This window comes from Rhea americana, unplaced genomic scaffold (genome assembly GCF_003343005.1).
Source record: "Rhea americana isolate MKP2758 unplaced genomic scaffold, rheAme1 scaffold_70, whole genome shotgun sequence".
Lineage (NCBI taxonomy): Eukaryota > Metazoa > Chordata > Aves > Rheiformes > Rheidae > Rhea > Rhea americana.
The window spans coordinates 2635266-2652060 of NW_028186868.1; the positions used below are offsets into that span (position 1 = coordinate 2635266).

A 16795-nucleotide genomic window follows, 5' to 3' on the forward strand; every position below is an offset into this window, starting at 1 on the left:
TCGTAATCTCTCATGAGAGTTACAGTCCGCTGAGGGAGCAAAACTGCCCCCAAGGAAAGCAAAGTCTAATGACAGTAAGAGTTGGACAGCCACAGAGCTTGGCCTATCTGGTCTTATTCCTGCCAAAGACAGTGATGACTCTAGAAGCAGCCTCCTTTAGAAGTGAATACACACTTCTGTAGTTCACAGAATCATGGAATAATTTACGTTGGAAAAGACCTCCAGAGGTCATCTGGTTTAACATCTCGTTCAAGTTAAGTCTAATCAGATCAGGTAGCTCAGGGATTTGCCTACCTGGGTCTTGAGCACTTCCAAGGATTGAGATCCACAACCTATCTGGGCAATCTAACTAATCTAATCAGAAGTTATGCACTCTCTCTTCCATGAGTTCCTCATACGGAGAGGAATGCACACTATATTCACCCACTAACATACAAAAACCAAACCTCTGCCATATCTCTCTAAACCGTCTCTTCTAGAACGGAAAACAGGCAGAGAATACCATTCATGTAAAACTTGGCAAAGATTGAAAGGTGCACAGGTATCTTAACAAGTCACATAGATAGTAAACCAGCTTTCTAAGACCTGAGAAATGTGTTGATACATCTGCTTCTATCTTCCTTGTCTCTGACTGAGGTAAAATGCACAATGTATTACGAATGCCTTACTCTTTCTTTTCCTTCCATGTCTACTTACCAACACACAGATGGACTTGGCAACTCTGTGCTATGAAGAGGATAGAACTCTCCTGGAGAACTGATTATCCAGAGCACTGAGAAGGAAGAAAATATGCTGGAAGAATACATTATGATCTACAGTGAATCAAATAACTAGAATCCTCAAAAATCAAAGATTAATCAACTTCTTAGACTTCTATTTGCAGAATGACTTAATTCTAGATTTATATTTCAAATACCTAGATTACTTCTGTATCAGAAACTAGTTCTGACAAGCTATTTAAAACAGCAAAATGAGAACAGCTTTCATGTAAAGATAATTCATCAAAGACCTCATGCAATGCTGACAGATGTTAATTTGAGGAGGTAAGCTGGTAAATATAYGACAAGCTATGATGCATTTTTTCAGATAAAGACACATAGTGATACTTTATTAAAAAAAAGTAGATATGTAAGTTTTATTGTTTAAGAAGCCTTCTCTACCTGTAGCAATATAATAGCTTATATTTAAGGTTGGTTACCATTTCTACAAAAACACGGTATTTGATAATGATCTTCAGAAGTGGGAAAAACAACCTCTTCTGTTTCAAGTCCTACTTGTAGACATGCACTACTCTTCTAAAATAGCCTGAAAGACAACATATGCATTTTTACTCATAAACCATCCATTCTTGATCCTTTGAAAATATTTCAGATAGCCCTATTCTCTTTCCCACTTATCTAAGATGTGTCAGCCAATGAAGCATAATTCATTCTCAGGACTGAAAGCAGTTTAGAGAAAGCTTTTCTGAAAGCAGCATAACCAGCAAAACTTTTTTTTCTATGTGTCTGGAGGCAAAGCTTGTTTGCAGATTCAGTGAAAAGAATCACTGAATCAACAGATTCATCCTGTTACCTGTGCTTCAGCTGAAGCATTAATTGGGTCTTTCTCCTTTACTAAGTCCTTTATTCTCACACAACACACGTAACCTGCTGTCTTTGAGATCTACACCTGCCTTACRAAATTTGACCAGAAATAAATGGAAAAAGGAGGACTGACAGTAGATGTACAAATACATACACCACCTCATAGCCCTCACTTCCTTTACAATACAGTTTTAAAAATCAAAAAAAGAACATTAAGCTCAATTCAACAGTGATTTCAAAAAGTTACTGCAAAAAATAACAACAGATTAAGTGAAAGAAGCATTTTGGTTCTTGTAAATGATAAAACTTTAGTCTATTCTCACTGGTAAAGCTCACTGAGAAGGCATGCACAGCTAATCTGCCACTCTTGGGACAAATTACACTTACGTACCATCTATCTCACTTCTTTGAATATCATTCATCCAGAATACGTACTGCTGTCATTAAGCTACAATGGGTGTAAGTGTGAAGAGACTGACTATCATCCAGAAGTCTCCAACAAGCTCCCACTGCACTTCACTTCGGATGCATAGGCATTACTGAGTAGACTTTGTACAGTCAACTCATATGTACACAGAGCAGTCGCGTAACAAGCAAACCTCATATTTCCCTGTGGGAGACCCTGGGCAGAAGTATGAGAGTTACTGCTTTTTAAAGGCCCAAGTGTTGGGAGGTATGGCAGTAAGGACCATAATTTTTGAAACAGTACACAACTTGGAAACAAGAAGCTACATTAGAGACATAAAAGTTGATGAACTGACATTTTCCAACATATGAAACCAATCTCAATCCCTAATCAGTAGGGTCAGATATGTACTCTAATCCTTGAAAATCTTGTAGCAGTGATCTAATAGTAGGTTTGTGACAGAGTCAGACTCAAAAAAAGAAGTTTTCCCAACATGTACAATAATACCTTGATCATTTAACTATGCTGTTTCAAGACAGGCAAGCAAGATGTGTGTCTCATTTCACTCATCACAGAACCAGCCTGATGACTGTCACCACACAACACCACTTGATGCAAATCAGTTAGAAAACTAGTAACATTCAAAACATTAAACTGCATAAGATAATCTTTATCAAAAAGAAACATTCTTTTTAGACCTGAAATAAATAGCTAGAAATGCGCTAGATCAGATAAACATTAAATAATATGTTTTTCTGCATTTTTACTCCCTTGGGATACCAAAACAGTAGAATGAATGTTCTCAGTTCTCCTGTTTCTCAGACTTAGACCTCAGAAAAACAGTTTTCCTTCCAGAAAAGTTACTAGTAAGTTGAACAGTTACTCACCTAGGTCCCTTCTCAAATACAAATGCAGAAGTAGATCTAATATGAGCTCATCAATCAGAAGCTAGAAACAAAAAACAGTAACTTAGGTCACCTACTCCATTCCTCTCCCCAGGCCTGAATTATTCCCTAATACATACAGGGCTATTTTTGTGATATATTTGCCCCTCCAGAATCTTTGTAAGTAACAAACATTCTTGCATCAGTGTGGTCTGAACGTATGTTGTGCTTATTTAAGAACATAATGTCTGCCTCAAACATGCGTATGTTCTGTGTTATGCTCAGTTGCTACAGAAACATTTTTCTTTCTTTTTTTTTTTTTTTTTGGGTAAAGTATCAGACAAAATAGCCATATAAAACCTCAGCATCTTGCTGGTATAATATTTGACGTTGCCTCAGTAGTTCTTAAATGTCCCTGTGAAAAAAATCTGAAGTTCCTTTTAATATTTTTTGGCTGATGTAGACCTCATTTTTTTGAGTTGAGTTTTCACTGACAAGTACACAGCTGAGAACATTAGAGAATCCCAATTTGCCTGAAAACTAGGTGCAAACTATTGAATGCATAAACAACTCCAAGAAATAGATTTGTGGCTAGTTACACAACTATTAAATTGAAAAGGATACAAGGTAACACGCTACTTCCTAACTTGGTATTTACACCTATTGTTCCAACCTACGCCGCTAATGCATAAGAAGCCTGGTAGCTTTCACAGACTTTAGACTGTAAATTATTCAGGCTCACAACAGTATCGGCCAATATTTGCAAGCAAATAAAGGACTCATCTACATGGAATCTCTGTGTCCAGGGCAAATACACGCAGTCAGTTCCCATCACCCTTCCTCACACTGAACAGTACCTATCTTGTTTCATAAACTGTCACAACCGAAGCACCGGGATAGTTCACCTAATAAGGTGCAACATAGTACAAATAAATGTGATAGAAATTTGAGTACGGTAAAGAAAAACAAACATTTGGCTACTTTGCACAATGACTGCATAATGTCCTAGCCTACAAAACTGCTATAAACTTGGCTTTATGCAAAGAAGCTTCCCCTGGTTGGCCCTCAAAGTTACATAAATTTAAAGACACCTCCAAACATGATGCTACACTGCTTTATACAATTTAAACAACAACAACAAAAAATAATAAAATGACAACATTACTAGGGATCTTCTAATTACAATCCATGATAAAAACATACATTATCACACAACTATGCATTTGACATTAAGAGAACTTCCTTTCTACTCTCAGGCAAAGAAAATTTATCATGAAGTACTATTTCTAACCCATAACGTTAAAAACGGATTATGTCATTGCCCTATGTACAGTTAAGAAGTRGATATCCAAAAAGTCATAATTAATCTGCTCTCTTTTTTACCATAAAAATATTTTCAATTACATAGAAAAAGATCTGTTTTGTATGTAATATAAGATGATCAGATGTGATGTTATGTAATTAACAAGGAAAAAAGTAAAAAGGGTTTAGCAGTAAAAACATCTCTTAAATAAAGGCCCAGCAATACAAAAGCCAACCATGTGTATTTCCACACTTGCGATATCATAGGTATGTAAATATGTTGGCTTATATAATTACTATCTCAGCAGGTAATACACTAGAAAGGTCAACATATCATCATTTCCCAAGCTTATCATTAAATCCAAGGATAGTGCAGGCCAATGGGAAAAAAAAAATCCATTTAACTTGAGGAGCTATGGATCTGTTCCAGGTAGCTAGCTGCTATTCCATCCTCTTCTTTACCAAAAGCACTCCAACAGTATGAAAAGTAGACTTCGTATGAGTCTCTAGACTTCGTATCTTCTCTCAGACCTGAATTTTAAATGAATTACATATAATTAAGCAACCTTTTCCATAAAGCTATGTTAGATGCCACCCCAGGTTTAGAAAGAAAACAGACTACAATTATGGCTACATTAATAGCTTTAAAAGATTTCAATTATTTCTTTCATACACAGGTTTAACCTCATTGTAAATTTATGTGGCACTGACATTTTCCATGCTCAAATATGGCCATATATTGCAGCAGTGACAAACAGTCTGATATACTGCTAATAGTACACCACATTTAAAAGGCTTCCTAAGATTAACAGAAAGACAATCTAAAGTCAAAAAGGGAAAAATAGCATGAAAGTTCAGATCAAATAACTGCCTATTTGCAATTAGATTTTAAACATGTATTAGATCTGATGGACAGTTATACACTATTGAATATATTTATGAAAAATACCTGAATAAAGTTTGATTCAAATCTTGTTAATGCTACTTTTTCACATTCCAGTTTTCACTAAATTGTTATGAGTTAAAGATGAGATCAGTTGGTTTCAGCACCTTAAAACTCATCTCCCAATGCTGCACAGACACATGATTAAGTCTCCTTGAGATCAGGCTGTGAGCTGATGTCCACTCAAATCAGCCTGAAGGCTCTCACTGATTTAAATAGGAGCTGGACAGGAGTTGTAGTAAAATCTTCATCTGGGTATTCAATATATGCACCACTGTTACTACTCATTATACAAACAGTGTCTCACATCCAGTCAGTATTGCACAGGAAGTCAAATAATAAAAACTACTCTTTTCTGCTGAAGAAGAGTCAGTTATATGAATATTTAAGCTGTCAGCTTTTGACAGAAGAAATGGTGTCTCTGCCTAGAATTTCACATTCCATCTATATAGGGACCTCTACACAAGCTGAAGTGGCAAACGGTGTTTAGACACAGCTTCAATAAAACTTATCTATGCATTTCTGAATGAAAGGAACACTTTCTTTGATCAAACTCACCACATTCAAGTTTAAAAGGTTTTGGAGGTAAAGTCAGAGAGAACTGCTCCTGGCACTCCATCTGTTCCACACTGGCAGAACTACATAAAAAGCTAAAAAGGAAATGGTATGTGGAAGTGACAGCCTTTCTTCCGCACCTCTGATCTCCTTTGCTGGAGCTACTCAGAAGCCCCAGAGATACTAAGACCAGAGGCTGTGCAGGAGGGTCCTTGTGACCAGAGAGTCACAGCAGTAGGATTTTGTTTCCATGCAGAGCAAAATTTTCCCTCAAGGAGCTCTGAAATCCCAAATTTGAAGGTGAAATGATCTCCAATTTACTTTCCTCCTCCCCCAGTCCCTTTCCAAGACTAAACAGAAAGGTGTGAGAAAACAATGACTAAAATTCTCACCATCTTTCTTCTGCTTAGCTTTGCCAGAGAAGACTTCCACAGAGATACCTTCAGGTATCCAATTAAAAAATACACTGGCAATTTTTTTTGCTGGGTTCAGACTTTTAAGAAACAGTTCTATACTCAATTCCTGATCCAGTGCCAGACATTGCTACAAAATAACACAGACTATCATGGATAAAATACTACATATATATATTAAAAAAAAAAAGAGAAAAAAAGATTCCCATAAATTCACCCCGAGACTAATGTTGCTCTTGAACAATATTTGTAAGATTCTCCTCCATTTTAAAACATCGCTCTTGGCTCACTCTCCTTAATAAAGGCCCATTATCTGAAACATATAAAGAGGTCCTACAAGTTGTGCTAGAAGTAAATTCTATTTACTGTGACATTTTTCTTTACATAATGCAAAAGCCTTTAGTGTTTTGGTATGATTCCCCATTTCCAAAGCCCTTTTCTATTGATGAGTAAATTGGAAAACAATGACAAGAATTTTTATTCTTCCATCTGTGCACTAGGCAGTTGCATCCCATTAGCACTAATGGGAGCTAGAAGCATAAGGACCCCTTCATTTCACAAGAAACATTAACCCAAAGTCTTACATCAGATATTACACTGGATGAAGACATACTACATTATAGCAGATAGAATCTGCTTAGAGACTCTATGTCATCATTTATATTCCATCCTAAATCACATGGATGGTAGATACCAGTAAGGCCAAAAAAAAAAAAAAAAGGAAATTCCCTCCACTAAAATACTAACCTAGACATAGTGCAGTACTGAGTGGCTGGATGATAAAAGAAAACTGCACAAATTTACAATATGACAGTTCATTCTAACCCATTTCATCTATACAAAAAGCAGGATGTACATGCACAGTAGGATTCACAAACAATAAAAAGAGCTCCGATGCAGGAGTCACACACGCATAGTATCTGTCTCAATAAAGCTGGTCTCACAGCAACATAAGTTTCAGAAGGCAGAATAAAAACCAAGTAAGACTCCACTACTGAACATTTTCAGTTTGATTTCTTTAGTCTTTCAACAATTTATTTTCTATATATTTTTTTAAATAATCTACTCTTATTCCCAGCCCTAAAATTTACAGCAAGTGGATGGATAATGCATTCCTTCAAGGTCCCACATAACCTTCTTAAGTCTCTGTGCAGCCTCATCAGTCTTCCTACACATTGCTGGCCCACAAGATGGAAGACTTACTTTGCTCTTTTAAAACAAGCATACTCAAGACACATATTTACTGCCTTGCTGACTTCCATTAAAAAGTTTTAAAACTTTACTTCATGTATTCTACAATCATAAATGCATAAGGGTTACCAAAAGACAGAAAAACAGATTTGCAAATATTCTGCTTATATTATGAAATGTTTGCCATATTCTTAGATAAACAAATAGATTATGCTTAAAGCATAAAGTAAAAAAATACTTTTTTAAAATATTTCAAGTGCAGTGAGTGATATTGAATTATACACAATGCCATTGAGAAACATTCATTAGATTTTTTTTAATAAAATCCTTCAGTTTAAAGTTCTGCCTACTTAAATAAATGCAGGTCAAGTTTTAAAATGGACTAACTTAAACCTGTTCTAATTTTCTGATACAACTGCACTTTGTAGCACAAGCACACCTACCTTATAATACTATACTTGATCACGTGTGAACACTATTACCATTACAGTATTCAAAAGATGTTGATATTTCCTGTAAGGTGTCAAAGGAGAACTAGTTCCAAGATACTCAGTAGCAAGAAAAGTAAGGGAAGTATAGTTTAAAATGCAGGCTTAAATTGTTTCTCCATACAGTTCTGCTACCAGAGGATACAAAAAAAATTTGAGAGTATTACAGTAGAACATGACAAGTAACTCTAACTTCTTTCTTTGTCATTAATGCTAGAAAATAGGATATATTTGGCTCTATGACTCGTAGCACCTCAGAATGATGGGTTCCCAAGCAGCTACTTACTTACCAGGTAAACCATCCTACAAAGCTTAATAATGTTGATATATTAACTCTAGATAAAACAGAGCAGAGAACAAAAGAGAATCTTTGCTTGAAAGGCCTTGAGAAAGCCATATATTTTAGTTATCTCAGAGAATTCCTTTGTGGCACCACATACTTGAAAATAACTTTCTTCTAAAGCAAGCCACAGTGGAAAAAAGCAAAAACAAAGTTCAGGATACAAAYCTCAAACTATGGTACACAGAAGTATTTCACAGCCTACTCTGTAGAAAACAAAGGCAACATCCTGCCATCTTCCATTGCCAGTCAAGACAAAACACACGGACCGGATGGAAGCAGCTATGGAATTTGGAGAAAAGGAAAATAACATCAAAGAATTAAATCTTTACTATTAATGAAGAATGAGGTGTTGTTACAATTCAAGGTCACACATAACAAAACTATCTTCAGTCAACGCACCACTTCCATTACACACTAGAAGAATTTCAATTAAAAGCTAATAATCATCTCTTACTTGCCTTTAAAACCATTTGTGGAACTGAAATCAGCAACATGCTAAAAGATCAAGTTTCACACACACCTAGCAGGCTCTATCACTGAGGATTTGAACTAAGAGCAATCAGGGGAGACTAAGGTCAAACAAACTCTTAACAAATGAATAAACAGGAATTCGTAGAAGAAGGAGGAATGAGAGGATGAATGGAAGGAAGAAATCAGACTCCACAAGGTTTTAAACGGCATTTGTATAGAATCATAAAACAAAACAAAACAAATAAACTTCACCCCCCACAAACAGAGGGAATCCATTTTTTTAAAAAAAAAAAAAAAGAACTAGCATGTATTTCCATATATTTAGTTCAAGTCTTTGTTTATTCAGTAGAATATCTATTTGTAGAATGAATACTATAGTAAGACCTAACAAAGAGTGGCATTTTCAGAATGAGACACATTCTATTTTTTAGTATTTTCTTTATCAAGCAACATCTCTCTCTGTTTAGAGCATCTTTCTTTCAGAAATTTTGTCAAAGCTAGCATGTCAACATAAAAAGCAACTAATTGTTCTACGTTATACAGTAGCCTATAGAGAGGCTAATATTTAATTATTTCCTCAGCATCCAGTAATTTTACAGGTGCAATTCCAAATCTATTCAGTTTAGAAAATAACYTCCAAGAGAAGCACTGTGGTAATGCACTATACAGATTTTTACCCTAAGAAGAGTTAGCATAATAAAATCAAAATTAAAATCAATTTTTCAAAAAGGCTAAGCTTAAGCCAAAACAAATGAGAACAGCATAGAAATCCCTGAAATTCCCCAAAATAAGAACACTGGCAAAATCTTGACAATCTAAACAGTTTTCAAATCATACAAAAAAAGTTTTAAAAGGGGCAATAAAACTTTGCAATAACTTTGATAATTTACACTTTACATCTTCTTTTTCCTCCCACTTTAATTGGAAATTTCTACTTCACAAGGAAGCATTTCCAAATAAGGCAAAAGTTAAACAATTATGCAATCACTTGCGTAAAAATAAATGAAAATAATAAAGTGAGCACAGAGCCAGAAAAGAACAACTGATCTTAGACAAAAGTGATCCTAGGCAAAATTTCCCACACATACCCTTAAAAGACAATCACACAGTTTCTGGAACAGACAGTCAGGACTCCAGATGCTAACTGTTGTAAATCTTGCAGAACAGTACTTCAAACTACTTCTTTCCCACCTTTCTGCAGGCTGTTAAACCCAATCCTGTGAAAAATGGCAGCTCCATTTCGTATGTCTGCATCTTCACCTAAATCCACTCTCATCCATAGTTTTAGCTAAGGCACAAAAATTTAAAAAGTGACACAGACATACATTCCCTTCACCCCATTCTGCTGTTGGGGTAAGAACATAAAACAGATTGGAAAGTTAATGGTAGATTTTTAACACCATAACTATTGCCTCTCAGCAAAGCTCACTGAACTCCTCACTCCCCAATCACCAGACAGTCCTACACTAAATTTTAACTTGAATCAACTGTGAATGGTTTGTAAAGTAACAGAAACCTAATTCTGCCACCTGTTCTCACACCAAACAAGAACTTTTTATGTAACTGGGACTTCAGCAGGACTATATTAAAAGAAATGGACATACTCCAACATAAAGGTGATAGAATTTATCCTTTAGAATATTATTAGTACCTGTCTTTATCTTGAGTCTCATTATTTGCTTTGTCTTGGTATAAGGAGGAAGGAGACCTGTGAATTCTATATTGAAAGCCAATCTAGGTATCTAGCAAGGTCTTCAGCAGCTGCTAACTCAAAAATGAAGGCTTTTTCTTACAATTATTATTTAAAATGTGGAAAGCCTGAAAACCTCTTATTACCCAAAAAAGCTGGCAATACCACGGTCAAAGGTTCAGAAAGTGAAATCTATTAGTAAACACTTACCAGCAAGTAGAGATGTTCTTTTCTCAGGCCTGCTTCCTTTTTCTGTCAGCTTTAGTCAATACTTCCTTCCCTCTCTTCAGGGACAAGCTGAAAGATCAATTTTGGCATAGTTATCCCTAATATATTAAAAAAAAAGAAACAAATAAAGGAAAGCTCAGTCCAGAATTATGATGGCATATAGAAAATATAGCCAATTCATCTTATTTTAGAAATCCATCAGAAGCATGAGATATTTAGAAAGGTGTCATTACTGCACTATCATGAATGCTGGCCAGAGTTCTAGGAATATAAAATTGGTATTGACAGAATAGTGAAAGATCAAAAATGCCAAAGATCACGCAAAATTAAGTCACTACCTTAAACTTTACCATCATTATAATTCACTAGCATGCTATATTGTTTTCCTCATTTAAAGCACATGAAATCATTGTCCCATAGTTTCCTTCTAATTTTCTTTCCTTCAGTTTTGTTTACACTGTTTTTGCTGGACCAAAGTCCAACCTATCAGAAAGAGTCATATAGATGTATAACATGTACAAAATGGAAACACATTATAGAATGGAAAGCCACATTTCCCTTCAAAACATAGTCAGAAAACCAACATGCAACCTACTTATGACCCACTTTATCCTTACTGCTTTCCACATCCATGGTAAACATTAGTTTCATTTAACTCTTCTTTTCCTAAAAATATCCAAAATATTAGCATCTTCCACATGTCCCATGCTCACAGGTTACATCTTTTTCCAAGAATACCTCTTTTAACGTATTATCCAAGTTTTCTAGCTTCCACTTTATTTTCATATGCATAGCCCGTGCCCACACTGCAGTGAGTAGGGGAAGAACCAGAATCTACCCAAGCTGCAGGTTGTCTTTGATTTCCCACACCTGGGACATGGGACTGGGTAACTAGAAGAAAGCACAGCACTGTGCTAGGTGTGCACCAGTTCTCAATGCTGCAACATGAAGAGGAGGAGGATCAATACCTTAGCCTCTACTATATTTGTCACACATGACAAACAAACTCAAGAGAAGAACAAACTTTGCTCTAACAAGACCTCTTGTATGCAATCACGACCTTTAATAAAAAGGGCTGGCAATACTATTTGGAACCAACCTGTTGAACTAGAAATCGCAAGTCAGCAAAAAGATATGGAGGTGTGAGTTTTTAGGGAGATTTTCAGTTGCTCTTAAACAAAATAAGCCTTTCTTTTCCAGCACAACAGTTCTCTTTCTATGCTAAAAATTTCAATATCCACTAAATAAAAAAGAAAGATCAAAAAAACTAAATAAGTTATCTTGGCAGGATGACAGCAATGGAGAAATACAATGATAGTGCAAATCACTGAGGGGGTAGATGAATTACACAGAAGAATTCCAATGGGCATAACYGAGAAACTGGGATGGAATTAGGAAAGATGGAATTAGGCTAAGCATCAGAAAACATTTCATAACAGCAGGATATAATTTAAAGTAGAATGCATTTCCCCCAGAGAGGGAGGTTATCTAAGACCAGATTAGATGAAACACTGGAAAGCACAGCAGAGAAAACAGGTCTGAACTGATAAGGTCACGGATAAGAGCACTTAATAAATCTCTTTCTTATGATTACAACTCTCTAAGATTTCAGTATGACCACACAGTGAAAATACCATCATTTGTTGGGTTCTTGTCTGAAAGTACTTTGGATTTCATCAGTGTGAAGGTTAGAAGTGCCTTTCACTTTTAATACATCTATTACATACTAAGTTATTTGAACATTACTAGTAATTTTAATCCCCTTTTATTTATGCTCCAGCCTATTGCTGTAACATAAAATTATCCATTTAATTCTGAACTTCTATAGCATTTTTCATKATGAAATTTCAAATAATTTTACAGATAACTGTCCACTATCAGCATATTAATTTCAAATAATGTTACATACCAAAATAGCATGTCATTAATCCGGAAGTTATCGCACRATTGCTGAACCACCTAGCTGCTTAGCATGATACATAATTAGCAGGTAACATGATGTCCACAAAATCCTCTAATGTTGCACATAGTTACAGAATATTAAAAGACTAAAACTGGGGCCAATAAGAATAACATAATTCAGCATTTCCTCAATCCTATACTTCAAGCACCAATAACAGTGATCATGAACTATCAAAGGTTTAGGACCACTGGTAAAATAGATCTCCCCTTACATACCCTCCAGCATAACAACAGAAGCCCATCGCTATTTTTTTTTTTTTTATTATTGCTACTCTTGAAGTCTTACTTTAAAAGAATACACTACAATTCATTTCAGAAAAAAATGGTACAACTCACAAAAAGTTACAGACAAAAGAAAAACCAGAAAACCCTTCTATCTGAACTGTTAGGTTGAATTTTCCAAAAAGCACAAATAATTTAGGAATGTAGCTGAATCTGAAACACAAAAGTTTATCCTCCTGATTAYATATTTATTTGGTCACTATATAGAAAAGGACATAAAAGGGTATTTGTAATTTAAAAACTTTTAAAAAGCAGAGTTATTCAAAGCATCCTGCTGATATTGTGGAAATCTTACCCACAATACCGAATGGTTAATTCATAATTTACTATATTTGTGACTGAGATCCAAAACGTCCCTCAATTTGCACTCCTTATTCAAAAAGTTCTACCTTAAGTTGGGTGGAATGTCACTTTGCCCAACACTGTCCATCAGAAACTAAGAGTAATAAAGAAAAGAGAATCAGCACTGCAGCAGCAGGGAAAAGTTAATAAATTTTCACAAACTGGAAAATAATAATTAAAAGATGATATTACTATGATAATCAATTATCATTCCAACTCCAAAAGAAAAATAATCAACATGAATAACAGCATAACAAGAAAGCACATGCTCTCTTAAAGTAGTGAATGCCATGTCATAAAGCTGAAATAGTATACCACAAGGAACAATTCAGGCAATGTATGACAAAACATCAAATCTGTACTGAAACATATAACATCTGTTTCCTTTCATACCAGTCCACTGTCTCTGCAGGTATTTTGTCCAAATTTCCTTTTTTTTTTTTTAAGCAATTACAAATTAAAAGATTATTAAGTATTCCAGACATTAGTATCTCATTCTCAAATTGCTTGTTTACTACAAAAAGTGCAAAAAAGAAAGGTCCAGCTCATTTTTTTTTCTCTCAGGCCAAATGCCAGAAGCAAAGACTTTGCACAAATAAACATTAACCAACCCACTTCAACAATTACGCACATCATTGCAGTAAAGCAAAGTGTACCTTTACTCCCAGCCCCAGCTGGTTGACCATCACTTTTAAGTGCTAAAACATAAGAACAAAACAAAACACCATCAAGTTTTAAACTAAAGTTCTGAAAAAGAAATCATCCACCCATGTCTTGGTCAGGCCTGGCTTGATGTCTAGACTAAACTCAGGCATGGGACCATAGGCATGTCTAGACTAAATTCCTTAGAGAATGAGGAGACATGTTAAGAAAAATGTGTTTTCTCCTTCCCTGTATAGAGGCTCCAGTGTCACAGGACACAGTGGTGGTCAGCTGGGTTGTGTCTGTCCTTGAAATTCTCTGCAGGTTTGCAGTGAAGCACCTGAGCAGAAGGATAGCAGACAGTGTCCTATTAAATAGGACAGCAGACTGTCCTATTAAAATCACAGACTTCGGCAACAGCAAGAGTGGTGCCCACTTACGGCAGAATGGTAGATCTTCTGAGAGCAAAATCCATAGCTCTCAAGAAAAAAAAAAAGTAACACAAAAATAATTAATCATTCTAGTCAACATCACCAATCCAACTGTACTCAAAAGGCCAGTCTGTCCTTGAAAACTCTTCCTCTTTCAGAAGATATTCTTTCCTTCGGAAACTATTCTGTCTGTGCTTGTTGTTTATTCTAAGCAGATTAGTCCTTCATGCAACATAAGACTTTCTTTTAAAGAGAAAAACCTGGTTATTAAACACACACACACAAATTGTCAGGGAGATTAAGGAACTGGATTAGTATCTGAGGCTATTTTAAAATCATTCATAATTACTTTACTAATATTAAACCAATAGTGTTCTTGTAAACAAGATTTACTTAATGTGTTTTGCTTTCTCCCTAATTATTCTCTCACGTTCTACAGCTGCAGATTCGGTATGAAAATACCAGTTCTCACAATAATAAAGAGGGTTGTTCTAAAACTAGGTAGAATAACTGTTGCAGTAATCCATACATGACCTTACCTAACTTCAATAAACTCTCAGAGCTAGATTTTGTTCCGTACATGAGGGCTTCATATTTTCAAGTTGTCCAAAGCACACGATCAAAATAAAATACAAGATTGCCACTGTTGCTTTTAGGGAAGATAGCACACCAGCAGACCCAAAGCAACAGTTCTGCTTTAACACATATAATCACCCCAGCTACACTATTAAACATCCAAGAGCTGCAAAGGTGCRGCAAGGACGAGAACTGGGAACATGGACAGACTCCACTGTTTGCACAATGATCTATGGTAACAATATGGCTGGGACTACAAGGGTCCCACAGGCAACTGAAGAGCATGCCTGCTTTCAAATATATCTGTTTGGGTTTCCTGAATGCAAAAAGCTAGCTCAAAATACATTCTTTTGTGACTTACAAGGGAAGGCCCCAAAAACATGATGCTTATCATGGCCTCCCTTGCCAAGTTGCTTGCACTTTTGTAGAAGGATGCTACTTTTCCAGTAACATTTCTAGTCTGTTTTTAATAAGAAAAATATCCACAAAATTTGCTACGTATGGAAAAATCTCAATTTTCAGAAGCCTAAAAGGCTTGCTAAAATACAACAACCATACAAGCATACACATAAAGATGAATCCAAGATATTTCAATGTTTGTCTGTATTAGCTATACYCAAAATAACAGAACTACTTTATAAACATACTTTAAATTATATCAGATGAACAACTGGCACAAACAACACTCAAGCATGCATGTACAATAAAAAAATCAGTTCAGTTAGAGACAAGCATTGTAACACTTTGGCAGAGACAAAATAGACCATATATAAGCATAAACTTTGTAATGAATAGGAAAAAAATCATAGTATTGGTCATTTTAACAGCTGGTATTAGCTACAGGTGCAACAACAAACCTGTAAGTTACAAAGTCAAATTTACTCTGCAGGCACAGGAAGATGTTAAGTATTTTCCGTCTCCAGTAAAAAAAGGAATGGGTCATCTCAAGTGTAAACAATGATAAAAGAGGTGCTTAAGTGGAATAAGGGGTCCAGCCTTACAGTAGAAGAGAATACAATCCAAGATTTACCAAAAAAACAGGCAGAACTTTCTAACTGCTCAGGTAACCTGTTGCTCTGTGGACTGCACAATATACGTGCACTGCATATACAGATTCCTGCCTGGGTGCTGCTTCTTCCATGCCAGTTCTAACACACGCGGGGCGAGGCTACCTCACTCAAAATTCAACACACCAATTCACTTTCTGAAAACTTCTACAGAAGTGGGATCTCATGGAGGGCCCTGACGCACATGGTGTGCMCACATCTCGTGGCTGTGGGAAAAGCCAGAAAAACGGTAAAGGGAGCTTTCCCATTGAAAACAAAACAGTTGAGGCAGGAAATCCTTATTAACTTCCCTCAGAGGTTCTCACTGCTTAATTTAAACAGTACCTGAACTACAACCATACAGGTCCAGCAGCATCGAGGGTTTAGAAAACAGAATTCAGCTTAACAGGTGGGTCCCRAAGCAGGAAATGATTTGTGCATTGCTTGTGGTGCTGCAGATGCTGGTGCTCTTCTGTGACTGACAGTCTGCCACAGACACTTGTACAGAAACTTTTTAACTCCTGAAGCAACGCAGTAAAGCCCTGACCAAATATTAAGTGTCTATCAAGCATTCCCTGACCTTACAACTGGCCTTTATACTGCCCAGTCACACAGACTCCCCACTACCACTTTTCTTTTTTCCTCCTTAATAATCCCCACTTCCTCCACGCTTCAGCCGCGGACCCCWTCAAAAAGGCTACAGGCACATGGCCAGTGAAACAAGGACGTGCCCGTACAACCAAGAACGGCTACCGCGTCCTCAAGCTACTTCACCGGCCAGTTCTTTTGCGCACTCTTTTCCTTTCCCCAATTAAACATTTTTATTTCGCCTCGACGGAGCTGGGGTCTGCTAGGAACAGAGGAAATTTCAGAGGTTAAAAAAAATAAACAAAACAAAGCCCCACGGAGGAACGTCACCGTGGAAACGGCAGTGCTCGCCATGGACCCCGCTGCCAAACTGGGGCCCGAGCGAGGCGCAGCAAAACCCCGCGCGGGCCCCGGCGCCCGCCCGCCCGC

General features: G+C 36.4%; 1 protein-coding gene across 3 annotated transcripts in view; it reads right to left on the reverse strand.

The window, feature by feature from the left end:
* FARS2 (phenylalanyl-tRNA synthetase 2, mitochondrial) overlaps positions 1–16494 on the reverse strand; it is a 256063-nt gene extending 239569 nt beyond the window's left edge. For all 3 annotated transcript variants that reach the window (XM_085321692.1, XM_085321694.1, XM_085321693.1), the window contains exons 1-2: positions 16124–16494; positions 10480–10566 (exon numbers count right to left, since the gene is read on the reverse strand). The gene's annotated coding sequence lies outside the window, so the exon portion shown is untranslated. The remainder of the gene's footprint in view (positions 1–10479; positions 10567–16123) is intronic.
* Between the last annotated feature and the right edge of the window lie 301 nt (positions 16495–16795).